The sequence below is a fragment of the Schistocerca americana genome, chromosome X, assembly GCF_021461395.2.
Source record: "Schistocerca americana isolate TAMUIC-IGC-003095 chromosome X, iqSchAmer2.1, whole genome shotgun sequence".
Taxonomy (NCBI): Eukaryota; Metazoa; Arthropoda; class Insecta; order Orthoptera; family Acrididae; genus Schistocerca; species Schistocerca americana.
In genome coordinates, this window is record NC_060130.1 from 288,711,359 (window position 1) to 288,729,546 (window position 18,188).

Below are 18,188 nucleotides of genomic sequence, written 5' to 3' on the forward strand. Positions count from 1 at the left end.
ACCAGGGACAGATACGGAAAGGGGGAAATGATTCTGATAGCCGCCCGGTGTGGCCGAGCGGTTCTAGGCGCTTCAGTGTGGAACCGCGCGACCGCTACGGTCGGAGGTTCGAATCCTGCCTCGGGCATGGGTGTGTGTGATGTCCTTAGGTTAGTTAGGTTTAAGTAGTTCTAAGTCTAGGGGACTTACGACCTCAGATGTTAAGTCCCATAGTGCTCAGAGCCATTTGAACCTTTTTTTTTTTGGATTCTGATAGACTACGTGCTGTTTTCTTACGATGGCTTGCAGAGTACAGAGGCACAACAGCTCCCTCTCCTCTGATTATTCCTTTTGCGGGTATACATCAGAACAAAGCATATCTCTACGGTTCCGTTTAGGCTTAATATACCGTTATTAAGCGAAGGAAGGACTATTAGGGTTGAAACATCCAACCAGCGTCGAGGTCACTGGACACGAAACACAAACTCGAATAATTGAGGAGGGATGGCAAAGGTAATCGGCCGCGCCCTTTCAAAGGAACCATCACGAGAAACGTAAAACTTTATGGCCGGATGGGGATTTGAGCCGCTGTTCACTGTCCTGTCGTACCACTGCACTACCTGGCTCGATCGTTATTAAGTGACATGTTTAGGTGTAGTAGTATTCTCTTTCTCCTTTCCTTTCCAGTTGAATACCTCTGAGATGTTCGCTCACCGGGCCGTCGACACCGCAAATCTGTGATAAATTCTGCTGCATTTCTTCTCAAACTTCGCTGCCTCTTCCGATAGTAATTCGACGCTCGAGTACCGAAAAACAATACCAAAGAACTGACGGTGAATAGGTTCCATAGCTAACTACTTGGTGAGTTATTTATGCTTCCTTAGGATTCTTTCGACGAATCGAAGTCTCACAACCTATACCTCTGCACTTAGATTTACACAGTCTGATCAAAAGTATCCGGACACCTAGCAGAAGACATTAACATGCGGTGTGTCCATCCTTCCCATTTATGAAGGCTTGAACTGTGCTGGAGACGCTTTCATTGAGGTGTCTGAATGTCTGTGGAAGAATCGCAGCCCATTCTTCCTCAAGAGCCAAGGGCAAAGAAGGTAATGATATTGGATGTAGAGGTCTGGAGAGAAGTTGTCCTTCTGACTCATCCCAAAGATTTCCCACTGTATTCACGTCGGGACTTTGGGTAGACCAGTCACTTTCAGGAATGCTATCGTCCACAGACTATTGCCTCATAGACAATGCTTTATGACAGGTGCACTATTATGTGGTACAATCAATCGTCATCTCCGAACTGCTCTTCTACTGTATGTAGTATACAGTGCTGTAATGTGTGTTCATATTCTTCCGCATTTAGCGTTTTCTTAAGCACAATGAGAGGCCCAGAACTTAACAAAGCAAAACATCCCCTTACCGTAACACCACTTTCGCCATATTTACTGTTGGAACTACACATGATGGCAGCTGACGTTCCCCAAGCATTCACCAAACCCAAACCCTTCCATCGGATTGCCCTAGAGTATAGCGTGATTCATCACTACAAATCGTGCCTGGTCTTGCTTTAGCTGCGGTTGTCCCTTCACGTTTCCACTACGCTATCACATCACCAACAACTGATTTTGTATATACTCGAAACACCAATAACTAGTTTCGAACAAATCATCGGTAAATGGTTCAAATGGCTCTGAGCACTATTTGATTTAACATCTGAGGTCATAAGTCCCCTAGAACTTAGAACTACTTAAACCTAATTAACCTAAGGACATCACACACATCCATACCCGAGGCAGGATTCGAACTTGGGGCCGTAAGGTCGTGTGGTTCCAGACTGAAGCGCCTAGAACCGCTCGGCCACAACGACCGGCAGGCCCTGTCTCGTTTTTTATTTATTGCTTTCTTTGTTACTATGACATATATCTTTTTATACACAATGCTTAAAGCTCGTAAATAGATATGAAGCGTATCAAATGATGCAGTTCAACAATAATTCACTAATACAAGGGCTATTCGGAAAGTAATGATCTTTAGGTCGCGAAATGAAAACGACAGTGAAAATCGGATGGAGCTTTGCACAGATGTGTTGGACAGCGTCTGTAGTGTGCCTGTCGATCATGTCACGTCTTTCTTTCCAACTCTGAGCACACAGTGAGCACGTAAAGATTCCTGGAACAATAGTGCCTCCCGCCAAGTATGGGTGTCCGCTGCGAGGTTTCGCCTGATCTCATGCAACCCCACATAACATATCTGTCATGCATGTCCTTCATCATGACAATTCTCGACCGCACCCTGCAGGGGCAATGAGGATGGCCCCCACAGCGTTTTCGATGAGAAGTGTTTTGATTACCCCCCACACAGCCCAGACTTGCCTGCCTCTGACGTTCTGGCACAGACAACGAACTGCAGACCAGTTTCTTTGACGAGAGTGTTGGAAAGTTGGTACAACGTTACGGCAGATGTCTAAGTCGGAGCAGTGACTATGTAGAGATGTAGCTGGAAGGTGTAGCAAACTGTTGCAAATAGACTATTTATGTTTTTCACTGTGGTTTCCTTTTCGCGACCAATCGGACCTTAGCATCCGAATAGCCCGCGTAGTATTCAAATAAAATTGAACAAATCTCCGATTACATTTACATCTGTAATCCGCAAGCAATGTTCTGGTATGTGGAGGAGGATGCTTCATGTATTGTGTACAAAGCGAAGCTCTCAAACTGCGTTTCTTATTCGATTCACGAATGGTCCACGGGAAGGATGATGGTTAGTGAGCCTCTCTGTAAGCTCGAATCCGCCTAATCTTCCTTCACGGTCTTTTCTCAAGATAAGTGTGAGAGGGCGTAATATGTAGGTTGGCTGTTCCAGAAATGTAAACAACACCATGTTGCAAAGCGGTTCTCTTCTAGCGTTTGCTCTGGAATTGCATGAGCATATCTGCGCCCCCTTAGAGATTACTAAACGAAAATGTGACGAAACACTCTGGTCTTGTGTGGATCCTTTGTCATTTCTAACTATCAGACGATGGTTTTGTAAGCATTCTCCTCCATGGATGGACTACACATCCTTGGAATTATTTCGCGACAGAGTCCTTCAGACGAAACCGACAAAGTTGGTGCAGGCCATCCGGATTTATGCTGTGTGTGGTTCCCATAAAAAGCTTCACGAAAATGTCGGAACGATTCCTGTGAAAAAGATGCAGCCGATTTCCTTCTCTATTTCTCACAAATTCTTGGCTGTGTTCGATCTCTAATGTCTTCGTAGTCACGCAGTATGCTTAGATGTCGTTTGTGATGAATTGTGTCAAGAGCCTTCAGTAAATCTAGATATATGGAACCAATTTAAGACCACCTGTGAACAGCACTTTACTTAATGTGAATAGAGGGCTAGCTCTGTTTCACAATAACGATATTTTTTGAACCCGCTTTGGCTATTAGTCAACAAATCGTTTTCTTCGACGTAATTCATTACGTTCAATACAAAAAAAATGGCTCTGAGCACTATGGGACTCAACTGCTGAGATCATTAGTCCCCTAGAACTTAGAACTAGTTAAACCTAACTAACCTAAGGACATCACAAACAGCCATGCCCGAGGCAGGATTCGAACCTGCGACCGTAGCGGTCTTGCGGTTCCAGACTGCAGCGCCTTTAACCGCACGGCCACGTTCAATACAGTATGTGTTCCAAATCCTACAGCAAAGTCACGCTAGTGATATGGATCAGTAATTCAGGGGATTAGTACTATTTTCTTTTTTTGTTATTGGTGTGACTTGTGCAACTTTCCGGTCTTTAGGTACGGATCTTTCGTCAAGTGAGCGGTTGTATATGTTTGCTAAGTGTGGAGCCATTGTATCAGCATACTCTTCAGTGAACGTAATTGGTATACCTTCAGGACTGAAGACTTGCGCTTTTTAAGTACTTTAAGCTACTTCACTACGCCACCGATATCTGCTTCTAAGTTACTCGTGTTGCCTAACTGCTGTTATTGATCCGAATTCTGGACTATTTACTTCGTCGTCTTTGATGAAGAAATTGCTGAAAAAGGTATTTAGTGACATAGTTTTAGTGACACTCACATTGGCAATATTGCCATTGCTATCACGCAGTGACCGTATTTATTGTGTACGTTCATGTGCAGGAAAAACGGAACACCCTGAATGACTAAAGAGAGGATGTTCGTATTCACAGGCCATGTATATTAGTATGTTCTGCAGAAAATATTAGCATTTGAACCATGTCGGCTCGCGGGTTCACGCTCAAAAAACCATATCACGGCGCAACACCACCTACCGGTAAAATGTGACTGCAGCTCTCGTTGTAACTATAAACCGAAGCAAATGGATCAGTGTGACTTGAGCAGTCATTTAGGATGCCTCGCAGACATATGCGCGAACCGTACCGTCTAATCAGTGAGTTTGAAAGAGTGTCCACTAACGCCATGAGGAGAAACTACTGCTCGTGTAGGGCGAAGTGTTTCGACACCGCAAAGAGTGTTTGCGGAATGGTCATGGAAGGCCTGTAACACGACGAGATAGGTCGGGTCGCACCACCTAGACAATCCCCCGAGAAGATCGACACCTCATGCGAATGGCATTGCATGGCATATCTGCGTCGTCCTCGGCTCTGGTGCAACAGTGGCTCAGAGTAGCACATCGTATCAGGGGTGACATTAGTCGCCGTTTATTACGGCACGGGTTACCTGCCTGTCGTCCACTTCTCCACCTACCTTTGACAAATGAGCAGAAACATGCTAGGCGGCAAAGGTGTATGGAACGACATCAGTGGCGACAGGAATGGCATCAGAAAGTGTTTTCGGATGAATCCATTTTCTGTTTGCTTGAAAATGATGGCCGCACTTTGGTTCGCCACAGACAGGGGGAGGCAATCAGTGACTGCATTTGCACAAGACATACAGCGCCTCAGGGCCTTACAGTGTGGTGTGCTCTTGGGTACAGCCACAAATCACACTTGGCGTGTGTCCAGGGCACTGTGACACGTGTAACCTACGTAAATGACAACCTGCGACCCGTAGCCATACCCTTTCTGCACAACAACCCAGGTACCATTTTTCAACAAGACAATGCACGACCTCATGTTGCTGCTCGAACCGTGCCTTCTTGGTGTCATAGGATGTCAGCCTTTTATCCTGGCCCGCCAGATCACCAGACCTGTCACCAATGGAAAATGTGTGTGATATGGTGAAATGACGGTTGCAGCGCTGTGTCCCAATGCCAACCACCACAGTTGCATGCAGCATGGATGGCTATACAACACGACGCCTTTCGCGCCTTATACGCGTTGATGGAACAAGTGGTCAGGGCCCATGGCGGACCCTGTGCCTACTAGGCAACAGGACACATGCTGCACCGAGGTGATTGAAAAGCTAATCATTTCTGCAGAACACACTAATATACATGTCCTGTGAATATGAACCTCCCATCTGTAGCCATTCAAAGTGTTTAGCTTTTTCTGAGCACGAGTGTATATGTGATGTGTGTTCTTTTGGGCCCGCATCTCGTGGTCGTGCGGTAGCGTTCTCGCTTCCCACGCCCGGGTTCCCGGGTTCGATTCCCGGCGGGGTCAGGGATTTTCTCTGCCTCGTGATGGCTGGGTGTTGTGTGCTGACCTTAGGTTAGTTAGGTTTAAGTAGTTCTGAGTTCTAGGGGACTGATGACCATAGATGTTAAGTCCCATAGTGCTCAGAGCCATTTGAACCATTTTTTTTTTTTTTTTTTGTTCTTTTGGTCATGTCCGAAAGCACAGACACTAATTCATCCTGCAGGCAGTATCAGTTAAGACACAGACAAAGACAATACCTGCCAGTGGGCATTGATTTATGTCAATGGGGCAGATTGAAAATTTGTGCCAAACTGGGATTCGAACCCGGGTCTTCTGTCTACTAGGCTGTTGTGCTGACCACTATGCCACCGAGACACAGTGATCACCGCAGCCACATGGACTATCACAGGACGCCTCCCATCAGACTGAAAATCTCAGTGTACACCACACACTACTGATGTAATGCCCCTGCTCATTAGACTCATTACTCGCGGCATCTTGCTGATTCCCGTAGGAGTTCGAGCTTGGTGTTCATCCACACTGTATGTGATGTCTTTAGTTTGGGACATATATGTAATTAAGGTGATAAACAGTGATCGCCTCAGTGCAGATGCACACCAAGATGGAACTCTTGCAGAATCGGCGAGATGCCGCGAGTAATGAGGCTAAAGAGCAGGGGCATTACATCAGTAATGTGTGGTATAAGTTGAGAATTTGGATCTGACAGGATGCGTATTAGGGTAGTCCGTGCGGTTGTGATGACCACTGTGTCCGAAAGGTGTTTAGCTAGCAGGATACCTGGTTTCGAATCCTGGTGTGGCACAGATTTCCAGTTTCCCCATTGATATAAATGAGTGCCCATTGGCAACTAATGTGTTTAATTCCTTGGCTCCTCTATTTATTGTCTCTCGCGGCTGGTGTACTTTACAAATGACCAAAATCTCTTTGGATCTTCTCCCAGAGACAGGTTCGCTGCGCAGACTATTAATAGCATCTCTCACTGAAGTCTAGCTTCAGTAAAACACTGTAAGCCTTACAGATTTTGCCTTCTTTAAAATTTGTATGCTTTTAGTTGCTCCTACAACACTTTTCCGAGCTGTTTCGTTTACCGTGGTAGATCAGTACCGTTCATTATTAATTTATTTGGCATATATCTCTCATCTGCCGTCGATACTACTACTTTGAATTTAAGCCACATGTGGTGTACTCTAAGACTGGGAAGAGTGGAGACTGTCTCTCAGGAAGGCATCAAGCGAATTTTCATGTGTTTATTTTTGGTGGATTTGGATGTTACGGTGTTCCGTCTTGCTATAGTGACCTTCTGGTCACTAATGCTGCCTATTTGTTCATGATTATTTATTTCTAAAGAGTCGAGTATGTTTTCGCAGCCATTTACACTTCGAATGGGCTCCTGAACCAATTTTCCAAAATAATTTTCGAAGAAAGCACTCAGTACGATTTCGGGTGACGTTTTATGCTTATGCTACGCGCTGTAAATATGTATTTCCGCCAACATATCGAGGGTAGATTAAAATCACCAACTACGAGGCGTATTCCGAAATAGATCGCCAAATAGAAACCACAGTGAAAATCGGATAAATCTTTGCATAGGTGTGTTGCACTGTGTGTCTAGTATGCCTGTTGATCGCGTCACGACTGTTTTTTCAGTTATGAGTGCACAATGAGCACGTAAAGATGCCTAGAAAGCAGCGTCTTCCGGCAAGTATGAGTGCCCGCAATAGATTTCTCCTATTTTATGCAGCCCACACGACATAACTGTCATGCGTTTCCTTCTTCATGACAGTTTTGGGCCGCACTCTGCAGGGGCAATGAGGACGCCCCTACAGCATTTTCGATGGGAAGTGTTCGATCGCCCTCCATACAGTCCGGACTTTGCTCTGTCTCTGCTGACATGAACCGCCGGCTATGAAGTCAACGTTTCGGCAAAGACAACGAACTGCAGACCAGCGCAGAGGATCGCTGAAAAGTGCAGGCGGCTGCATTCTTTGACGAGGTTATTGGAAAGTTTGTACAACGATACGACAAATGTTTCAAACGGAGCGGCGACTATCTAGAGACATTGCGAGAAGGTGTGGCTAGCTATTCCAAACAAAATACTGGGTGATCAAAAAGTCTGTATAAATTGGAAAACTGAATATATCACGGAATAATGTAGATAGAGAGCTACAAATTGACACGCATGCTTGGAATGACATGGGGTTTTATTAGAACCAAAAAAATACAAACGTTCAAAAAATGTCCAACAGTGGCGCTTCATCTGATCAGAATAGCAATAATTAGCATAACAAAGTAAGACAAAGCAAAGATGATGTTCTTTACAGGAAATGCTCAATATGTCCACCTTCATCCCTCAACAATAGCTGTAGTCGAGGAATAATGTTGGGAACAGCACTGTAAAGCATATCCGGAGTTAAGGTGAGGCATTGGCGTCGGATGTTGTCTTTCAGCATCCCTAGCGATGTCGGCCCATCACGATACGCTTGCGACTTCAGGTAACCCCAAAGCCAATAATCACACGGACTGAGGTCTGTGGACCTGGGAGGCCAAGCATGACGAAAGTGGCGGCTGAGCACACGATCATCACCAAACGACATGCGCAAGAGATCTTTCACGCGTCTAGCAATATGGGGTGGTTCTAACAAAACCCCATGTCATTCCAACCATGTGTGTCAATTTTTACCTCCCTATCTACATTATTCCATAGTTTATTAAGTTTTCAAATTTATACTGACTTTTTGATCACCCGGTACTTGTATTTTCACTGTGGTTTCCATTGCGCGACCGATCGGACCTTACTTCCTGAATACGCCTAGTGTAATTGTATTAGTGGGGCACCTATCTGAACCTATTTGAAGCTTTTATTTGAACTGTTCAGCAACTGTATCATCTGAGTCGGGGAGGGGGGGGGGGACGGAGAGTGTTGGTAATAGGAATCAATTATTAATTTATTCATATTGTTAATCATAACCTCTACCTATAGTAACTCTTAGGAACTATCTATTTCGTTTCCACTACAAGGAAAACAACTTCTATTGGCAATGGACACTATATTACTACCCTTTCTGAACACTGTTTGGTCCACTGTAATGAAATTCGGCCGAAGCTTTAGCTAGATTTCAGTACATATAACGATTTAAATTTCAATGCTTTCTGTTAGCGCTCGGACCTCTGGTTCTTTATCAACAGAGCTACGACAATTTACAAGTACAGTACTGGTTGTTGGTAGGTCTACCCTCGTCCTGTGTTTTCCCTGCACTGTTATAGACTGATGCTCGTTCTATAATTTCCTGAGACCGTCTAACCTAAAAAGCCTCCCAGTCCATTCCACACGGCCCCTGCAATCCGTGTAGTCGCCTACTGTGTGTAGTGGGCTCCTTACCTATTAAACGGAAACCGAAACACCACCATCCTACTGCGCAGGTCAAAAATCTGCAACCTGCAATGTAGCAGAACTGTCTGAGCCTCTGATGCATACTCTCCACTCAACTCTGCACCAAAGGTCCGCAGTCGGCCATGTCGACGATGACGCAGATGGTGAGCTCTCTGCCTTCATCTGGCGAGCAAGACAGGCAGTCTTTACCATCTGAGATAGCCACCCGAAAACAGGGAGAATCTCTTTTGATCCAAAGCGGCGCACAACGGTAGTACCGACAGGAGCCACTTCATGCAGGTGGCTGCGCCCTGCGCTCTTAGCGGCACCCGGAAGCATCCGTTCTACTTCTGGTATGACTCCCACGGTACGCAGACAGAGCGCACACTAGACTTCTTCCCCTCCTCCTTCTCAGCTTATGGCACGTGCGGAAGAAGCGCATTTCTGGAACGCTCGTGTCCAGTGCCGTACGAGGCGCGCAGATTGGTTTCGGTGTCGTGTGAGCAGGTGTCGCGTGGTGGCGCCTTCGTGCGCGCTCGGCGCTGCTCGGGCGCGCTCGGTGGTCGCAGCCGGCACGCGTCGCCGCGCCAGCGTTAGTCCGACGGCCGCGCCCGGCGTGAATCGCGCGCGAGTCAGTCCCACGTCCCGCGTCTCGCCCGCCACCGCTGCGCACCGGTCAGTACGCAGGCGACTGCCCGCATTGCTCTCTCTATCTCTTTCTCCCTTCTACTAACACTACCTCCATATATTTCTCTACTTTTTCTTATCTTTTTTGGTTCCGACAATACTCCGCCCGCCAGTTAAGGCAGACAGAAATCATACCACTAAGAGAAAAATTTCTCAAAAAAGCTGGCAGTTATTTGACAAAAAAAAGAAAACAAAAGGCCAGTGTAAGCTACTGTTCGTACTATCTAGCGAAATAAACATGTTCTCAAAATTTTAAAATCCTTTTCATTAGGGTGAAAGTACTTTCGGCCTCTATGTATCAAAAACAACTGTGGTCGGTCGCCGTCAAAGCACGTAATTTTGTCGAAATATCTTGTTGTACTTTATACCAAATTTTTTTGGAATTTTTGTTATAAATTGTTTGCCGATCACGAAGGTGATCACTTAATAGCTCAATTGGGCAGACTGTAGCACTTTGTAAATGTACACAAATAATTCGTCATATTTTAAATACTGACTCGTCTTGTAAGCCTACTCAATAATTAGAAAAGTGTACATGACACTGGAAATTTTTAAAATCGTCGGACCAAATAATTAATGTCAAAAAAAGGCAAATTATTTCGTTTGTTGTGGTATCGAGTAATTTATTACTTACAAAGACGCTCTTGTCGTATCATTCGCATTTGTGTGACTACTCTTAAAACATTTATTTTTCGGTTTGCTTCATTGAGAGTGTACTCGTCCCTGTACCTTAGTTCTCAGCTTGGTGCAGCTTGGCGCCCTGGGAAGAGGGACAGTGCCGTACTGAGCGGCCGCTCATAAGCGGTCGGCTAAGGAGGCGGGCAAGTGAGGCGCGCTTTGACGGCTCTCGACACGGGGGGGGGGGGGGGGGGGGGGCAATTTCCTGGCGCGGGAGCAGTGCGGAACGCAGATGTCAAAGACTAGCGTTGGCTCTTATCGGCTTTACGCGACCCCCTCATCTGCAGAGTTTGGCGCCCTGGAAACACGACCCTGTCGTCCTTCCTTCCGGCTCCTTTTCTTTCTGGCTTCTCCGATTATCGGACCGTTCACCGCTGTTCCTGCAACGGAAGTAGTAGCACAGGGAGCTGCTTGTGACAGATTTCTCATTACGACCTACAACACATCCAAGGCAAAGTTATCAGTGTCAGAGTCTCTCCATCCTTCATTCACTCTTCCGACGTCTGACTGCCCGTTAATCGGAGTACTTGATTAAATTCTAAAATGTGAATTTCTCAAAGTATTTGCGTTAATAACCGTGTATAACTCGATGTTCAGTTTTACAGATACTGTAATTCTTATATTTCTACAGTATATGTTTTATTAGCAAAACTGCGCCAGTTTGTATTTCTGTTTTTACTGGACCTACAAGTATTTCAGAGCGAATGTTCCATCATGTAAGGTCCACAGCTTTTAATGAATGTCTGGTGAAGCAGCCAAACCCGAGTGGGCCATGTTAATAGATAAATAACAGTTTATTGTGACAACGTATGTGTACTAAAGGTGAATACAAATACAAAAAGGAAGCAGTCAGTCTCATAATAGTGTTTAATGGTATTGTAGTATATTTTTCATAATTATATTCCTAGCTTTTATTTGTCGACGTAATCTCTCTTACATTTTACTGCTTCACCATGCTATTACGATGGAGAGGCTCAAAATCCGTGAAACATGAAGGTGAAGCATTCGCTCTGACACACGTACATTTTTTAAAAAGCTGAATTGCAGATGATTAACGTTGTTTCACAAATATAAACACAAGGTCAGCCGGATGTTAGCCAAGTGAAACCAATATGTATTCTTCAAAGAAAAGAAAAAAAGAAAGAAAAAGGCAGTTCTCCCTTACTCCGGATATTTTCTAGTTGATCGATAAAATTTACGAATATCGCATTTTGACCAGCCTGTGAGTTTACTGAGGAATAACGATACGAAAACATCGTCGATAAGAATTTCCCAGTAGCCCCCTTCCCGTCAATTTTAATAACTTTCTGGCTCTGGAAGATTCAAATAACACAAATTCTACAAATGTATAGCACCAAACAAAATGCAGTGTTGCTAATCTAGTTTAAGATGAGACGATGTTTTTTTTTGTTTTTTTTTTTTGTTTTTTTTTTTTTTTAATGGGAGGTGTACTGAAAACGTACTGGTATCAAAGGAGTGATATAAGTGAAAAAATTGTAGAAAAAATTTGTGTTATTGATTTTTAGTTTCTATTTGCTAAAACAGCCTGCGTAAAGAAAGCACACCCTGTTTAACTAAAAGCATGCTTAAATACAATTTGGCTTGGAATAGAAGTTTCTGCTTTGTCGTAGTGTACAGATTTAATTAAATGTAACCAAAATCTATGTAATATGAATCAGCAGAATATTTTTGTATGTATTTTTAAGTGTAATCAGGTTACCTGTAATGTAGTAGCGGTAAAGTAATATGAAGCTAAATGGCAGTGAAAATAAAGTTTAAACTTTTTGGTCCTGCCAAAACTGTAGGAGAGTTCCGTATAGAGTATGAAGACTGAAGTCTGTACAGAACCACTATATTTTCTGAGCGATATGTCGGTATATAGTGCCAGAACAAATATTTTCGAGAAACTTATAAGCTGTAGGATATAACTATGTTTTCTGTCAGTTTGAAAGTAAATAAGGCCGTCTATGGGAACCACTAAGGATTTTCGAAGCAATTTGCAAGATTTAGCTTCACTCCGCAATGATTTGCAACATAGTTTGTGGATGTCTTGAAGTCATAATTGTTTTTCGTTTCGGTGTAAACATAAACGAGGCCGCTGGCTAAGGTATTATTTAATCAGATATAAAATTATTAGTACCTAAAACTTTCTATAAAGCTTTTTAAAATTTTCACTAATTTTCTGTATATTGTTCCCTCGCATTTAACATTAATTTTTTTCATTTTACAAACAAAGCGATGACCAGTTTAGGTAGCTTAAATACCATCTTCAGATCTGAGAACAGACAAGCCAAAAGAAAAATTTTCTTAAGTAACAACTTAAGAAAAAATTACTGTTGACTTACTTTTAAAAATCTACAGGGAAATAACATATGTAGTATTATAAACTCAAGTAGTAGCGTACATCACCGTTGCATCGCGCAGAACATTCTAATATAAAATCATCAGGTAGAATCTCTCATGTATAGCCGAAAACGAACCTAAGGGCAAATATATTATATTATGGCACATAATTAAGAATAAGACATAATTATTTAGACGAAAGAGCAATTCGCTGAATGTACCACGCTGTCTGTGACAGCAATAAAACAAAGAGCAAGTGCAGCGTCGTAAATTTTGTATACACTGAAACGCATGTGTAGTTATTATCGTTACGGCCAGTAATTGCAAACAGAGATTTGCCTAAGAAAAAGAACTGAGTAAAAAATACTTGCTTTTAGGTACCTGAGTGCAAAAGTAATGTGATTATTCAGCATAGCAAAATTTTAATAGTGAATCACACCATATACACTTCGGTTACACGATAAGTCAGTCAGATCTAAAGGCCGTAAATTCAACTAAATACCTACGAATTACAATTACAAACAACTTAAATTGGAAGAACATACACAAAATGTTGTGGGGAAGGCAAACCATAGACTGCGGTTTATTAGCAAAACACTTAGAAAATGCAACAGACCTACTAAAGAGACGGCCTACACTAAGATCGTCCGCCCTCTTTTTGCAGTACTGATTACCAGATAGGATTAACCGAGTACATTGAGAAAGTTCAAAGAGCAGCAGCGCGTTTTGTATTTTCGCGAAATATGGGAAAGAGTGACATTGATATGATACCGCATTTGGGGTTGACATCATTAAAGCAAAGGCATTTTTCGTTGCGGCGGAATATTCTCACGAAATTTCAATCACCAACTTTCTCCTCCGACTGCAAAAATGTTTTGTTCACGCCCTCCTACGTAGGGAGAAACGATAATCGTAAAAATAAGGGGAAGGGTGTTCGTTTTTTCCACGCGCTTTTCGCGATTCGAATAATAAAAAATTATTGTAGAGGTACTTCGATGAACCCTCTGCCAGGTGTGATTTGTGGAGTATCCATGAAGATGTAGATGTACTTGAAGTTCAAATGGCTCTGAGCACTATGGGACTTAACATCGATGGTCATCAGTCTCCCAGAACTTAGAACTACTTAAACCTAACTAACCTAAGGACATCACACACATCCATGCCCGAGGCAGGATTCGAACCTGCGACCGTAGCAGTCGCGCGGCTCCGGACTGAGCGCCTAGAACCGCTAGACCACCGCGGCCGGCCTGTACTTGAAGTCAGAAGTGAAATATGAAATACATCGTCACACTTGGTAACTTGTCCAAACAGTAAAGGTGTATGTATACTGGGTAACACACGACCCACACGTACTCACGGTTACAATTGTAATGACATGAAACTGGCACGTTAACAATTACGGGAAGTGCTCGTAGTTGGCGTTATGGCATGTAAGCGATGAGTGTGAGAAAAGATTTTTCGTTTCCTTCTGTTTTAAAACAAAGTAATTAAATTATAATTATTTTAAAGCATACTGCAAAGGATAAAGAATACAGAACTACATCACAAGATTTGCGCTTAATCAAGTATATAAATTTCGTGTAAATAAAATAGACGAAGTAAACACGGGCTATAATTTACCCGCACTTCGAGCAACTTTTAACTTGCCATTTTCATGTAAACACAACGTTCAGTATTGTTGTAACTATGAGTTAGTGGGGGTCCTGTGTCACCCAGCGTGCATAATTATATCTTTACTGTTTTGACAAGTTAACCAATGTGATGACGTTGTGTATATATTTTGTGTTTTAGTTTTGACTTCAAGTACAGCTTACATGGCATTTCCACTACGAATATTTTACTAATTTGAATAATCATGTTACTTTTATGCCCTGTTAACTCAAAGCAAACAGTTAGTTGCTTCTTCTTTTTCATAGACAAACCTCTGTTTGCAGTTACTGACTGTAACGAAAATAATTACATAGGCGTTCCGATTTATAAAATTTTTACGATCTTGTACTGGGTCTTTGTTCCAATTGTTGTCATAGTTATAGCGTGGTACGTTCAACGAACTAGTTTTTCTTCTAAATAGGTATTGCTTATTCTTATTTTTTCCAGTACACAATATATTTGCCTATATGTTCGTTTTAGGCTGTAATAAGATATTTTGCCAATGATTTTAAATAAGATGTTCTGAACGATGCAAAAGTGTTGTACGCTGCTAGTTGCACTTACGATACCACATGTGGTATGTTAATACAATGTAAAATTTTAAAAGTAAACCGATATCAACGTTTACATAACTTGTTACATTAGGCATTTTTTTCTTTTTGTTTGCCGTTCTGAGATCTAAAGATGGTAGTTAAGCTACCTACACGGGTCATCAATTTACAAAAAAAAATTAATTTTAAATGCGATTGAGACAATATATAGAAAACGTGTGAAAATTTTAAAACGTTTTGTAGAAGGTCTTCAAAATTTTTATAATTTTGTATTTCATTATCTGCTTAAGATCGCCTCCTCCTGCTCTAACAATGTCAAATATATTCTTTATTAAGGTGTTAGTGTCGAGTCGTCATTATTAAGTGCCATCGGAAAACTAGGGTACTGTATTTGTAGATACTCGTGTGCCTGGAAGAGTCAAAGCGGAGGAATTTATATGAGGGCGATCTGAAGAGTAATGCCTCAGAATTTTTGTCTGAAAACTCTTAGAGTTTTTCAAATAAAATAAATGTTACTATCATTTTACATTTTTATTTTTGATATCTAGATATTTATTTCTCAACATAGCGTGGCGACGAACAAATTTCTCCCAACGAGATATCGTCTCTGTAGAATGTATGAATTTGTTGACGGAGCCACAACCTTACCTCTGACTGTACCGTTTCGACACTATCCAAGTGAAATCCTCGAAGATGTTCTTTAAGTTTTGGAAACAGACGAAAATTGGGTGGGGATAGGTCGGGACTGTATGGAGAATGACCAATGATAGTGAATCCAACGCGTCGGACTGTTGCAGACGACGCAGCGCTCAGGTGTGGTCTGACATTGACATGCTGAAGGACAGCGTGTTTCATGTGGACGAACTCTTCGAATTCGAAATTCGATTACAGCACGCTGTTTGCACGCACAGACATAGTACGTTACAAGCAGCTATGTAGTACGGTACAATTCGGAGCACTCTACCGGCACAGAGCTGCAAATCTGTAGATTTGAAGAATAAACATGTAGAACATTGGTAACGTTGTTATATCTAAAGAGATTTACGAGTTTTCACACACAGAATTCGGAGGCATCATTATTTTTTCAGCATGCCCTCGTACAAATCGCCAGTTCTACGCAGTTCGTGCCGTATACTGTCCAAGTGATTTACACAACTCCTGAAAGCTGATACATATCACGGTGACATTTAAGACCAGACAGAGCTGATTTCCCAAAAGTAAAATAGTTGTGAAATAGCGGTTACACATTTGCAACAGGGAAGGTAGTGCACAGCTTGACTCCTGCGAGTATGGAGAAAAAAAAAGCCGTTTGAGAGCCTGACCGAAGACTACAGCATGCTAATTCGTACATAGAGGGCATGCGGCGCTTTGAGCTGCGCATTTCTCTTTGATGTAGCATTAGGCTGCCTGTGACCCAAGCGCAACGCGGTCCGCGCCACGTAGCAGACATGTGTCAAAACCCGGTAAGCTTAAGGAGCTCTCACCGAAACAACTCACTCACAGTGCCGTACGTTCGTAGCCTGATGTTGCTGTGTTTCATAATGTATTAAACCGATGCGATCATCCGTTGTACAACTGAAATTCGTGACATACATTTTCGCCAGATATTTTTCTATTTCAACTCTGAAAACAGTCAGCAGCGACTCTGAATTTCACTGTATTCCACAAATTGCCTATTGGCTCCCGTCTCAGGTTCCTCCACGCAAGTTTAATTGACAATTTTTCCGACGTTCGATCAGCGCGACTGACGGGCATTGTCAAAGCTTCATCCTCCATTACTAGTGGTGGGCTGGAGTCGAGCCCGTGGCCGCAGATTACGTGCACCTGTAGCGCTAATGCCAGCTGGAAAGTCTAGCGAAATACACGTTGCTTTCCGAATACGGACTGTAACCGCACGGGCAGATGAAATAGACGTAATTTGATACTAGGTCACCGACTACTACCCATTGGAATGAAAATGTGGTCCTAAAATGAAGATGTGCCCCCCTGTCCCATCTAATTAAGAAAACAGCTCATAGGAATGATCAATTTTTTAAACAAATCTTCCTGTATATTGCTGTTAATTTAGTTTTCACATTTGCTTTTGATCAACGTTCAGGAAATGACACCCATCTTCTGCAAACCTCCCATCATGTTCAGTAAATCAGGTAAAATGGACTGTTCTTGTGATAAGGCTTTGGAATCGTCTGTTTTATAAAAGATAGATATCATTCACGTTCTGTACGTCAGGTCCCTCATAAAATCAGTGGCAAGCAACCATTAGGTGAAAATTCTTCAGCTTGTCAAACGCACTTTTAAATTAAAGAAGTCGAGAAAATTACTCATGATACTGGCAGGTGCTTGACTATTATTTAGAAATTGAGCTACATTCTGCTGTGGACAAAGTAATTCAAACTTGACTTAGACACAAAAAGAAAGCCCTGACTGCGAAGTAAACGCGAAGAACGTCACAGGAAGATAACGAACGTGCTCATATCACACAATGTGCAATCCAAACGGCAATGCTACATTATTTTAAGTTGGGTATTAACTACAAATTAAAATACATGATCTCTTCTCGAGCGTCGTAGTTAGTTTCCGAATATAAGTTGCGACGACATATATTAAATGGTATACAGAATTTCACTGCAACTCCACATATTGGAGATTACTGTAGAAAGTAAATTTTTGTATGCTTGTGAGATATCTATTGATTATCTGTTCAATGATATATATGAATCTGCAACGTTCTGAAAAAGTTAACAAATTGCATTGAAATAAGAGCCGCCTAATCTAAGAGTGATGGAAAAAAATAATTTTCGGCCAAACAACCTGTTACACGCGCAGGTGACAAAAGTCATGTGATAACGATATGCACAGAAAACGATGGCGGTAATATTACTTACACGGTTTGTAAAGGGGCAGTGCATTGTCAGAGCTCTCATTTCCACTCAGGTGATTCATTTGAAAGGTTTCCGACGTGATTATGGCCGCACGCCGGTAATTGACAGACAACGAACGCGGGATGGTAGTTGTAGCTAGGCCCAATATTGTGCCGAGCGGTAGCTGGCACCACGTCATATTAAGAAAGTGCACCGTCTGTCTGTGTTTGCATTTCAGAACACAATATATGTGTCGTCATTTCAATGGCTCTGGGCTGTAGATGCGGCGTTTGTGTCTGTATTACAACGCTATAGCATGGGACATATCATTTCGGATATCTTTAGGGAGCGTCACGATTGTGCCGAGAGTATCAAATTTCATGCATTACCTCTCACCACGGACAACGCAGTGGTCGACTGGTTTCACTTAACGACCGAGAGCAGCGGCGTTAGCGTAGAGTAGTCAGTGCTAACAGACAAGCAGAACT

At 42.6% G+C, this 18,188-nt stretch overlaps 1 protein-coding gene across 1 annotated transcript in view; it reads left to right on the forward strand.

Annotated features, from left to right (window-relative positions):
* Positions 1-9,544: 9,544 nt before the first annotated feature.
* The window catches only part of LOC124555965, a 60,204-nt gene continuing 51,560 nt past the window's right edge, over positions 9,545-18,188 (forward strand). Inside the window, exon 1 of the mRNA XM_047130012.1 lies at positions 9,545-9,605. The gene's annotated coding sequence lies outside the window, so the exon portion shown is untranslated. The remainder of the gene's footprint in view (positions 9,606-18,188) is intronic.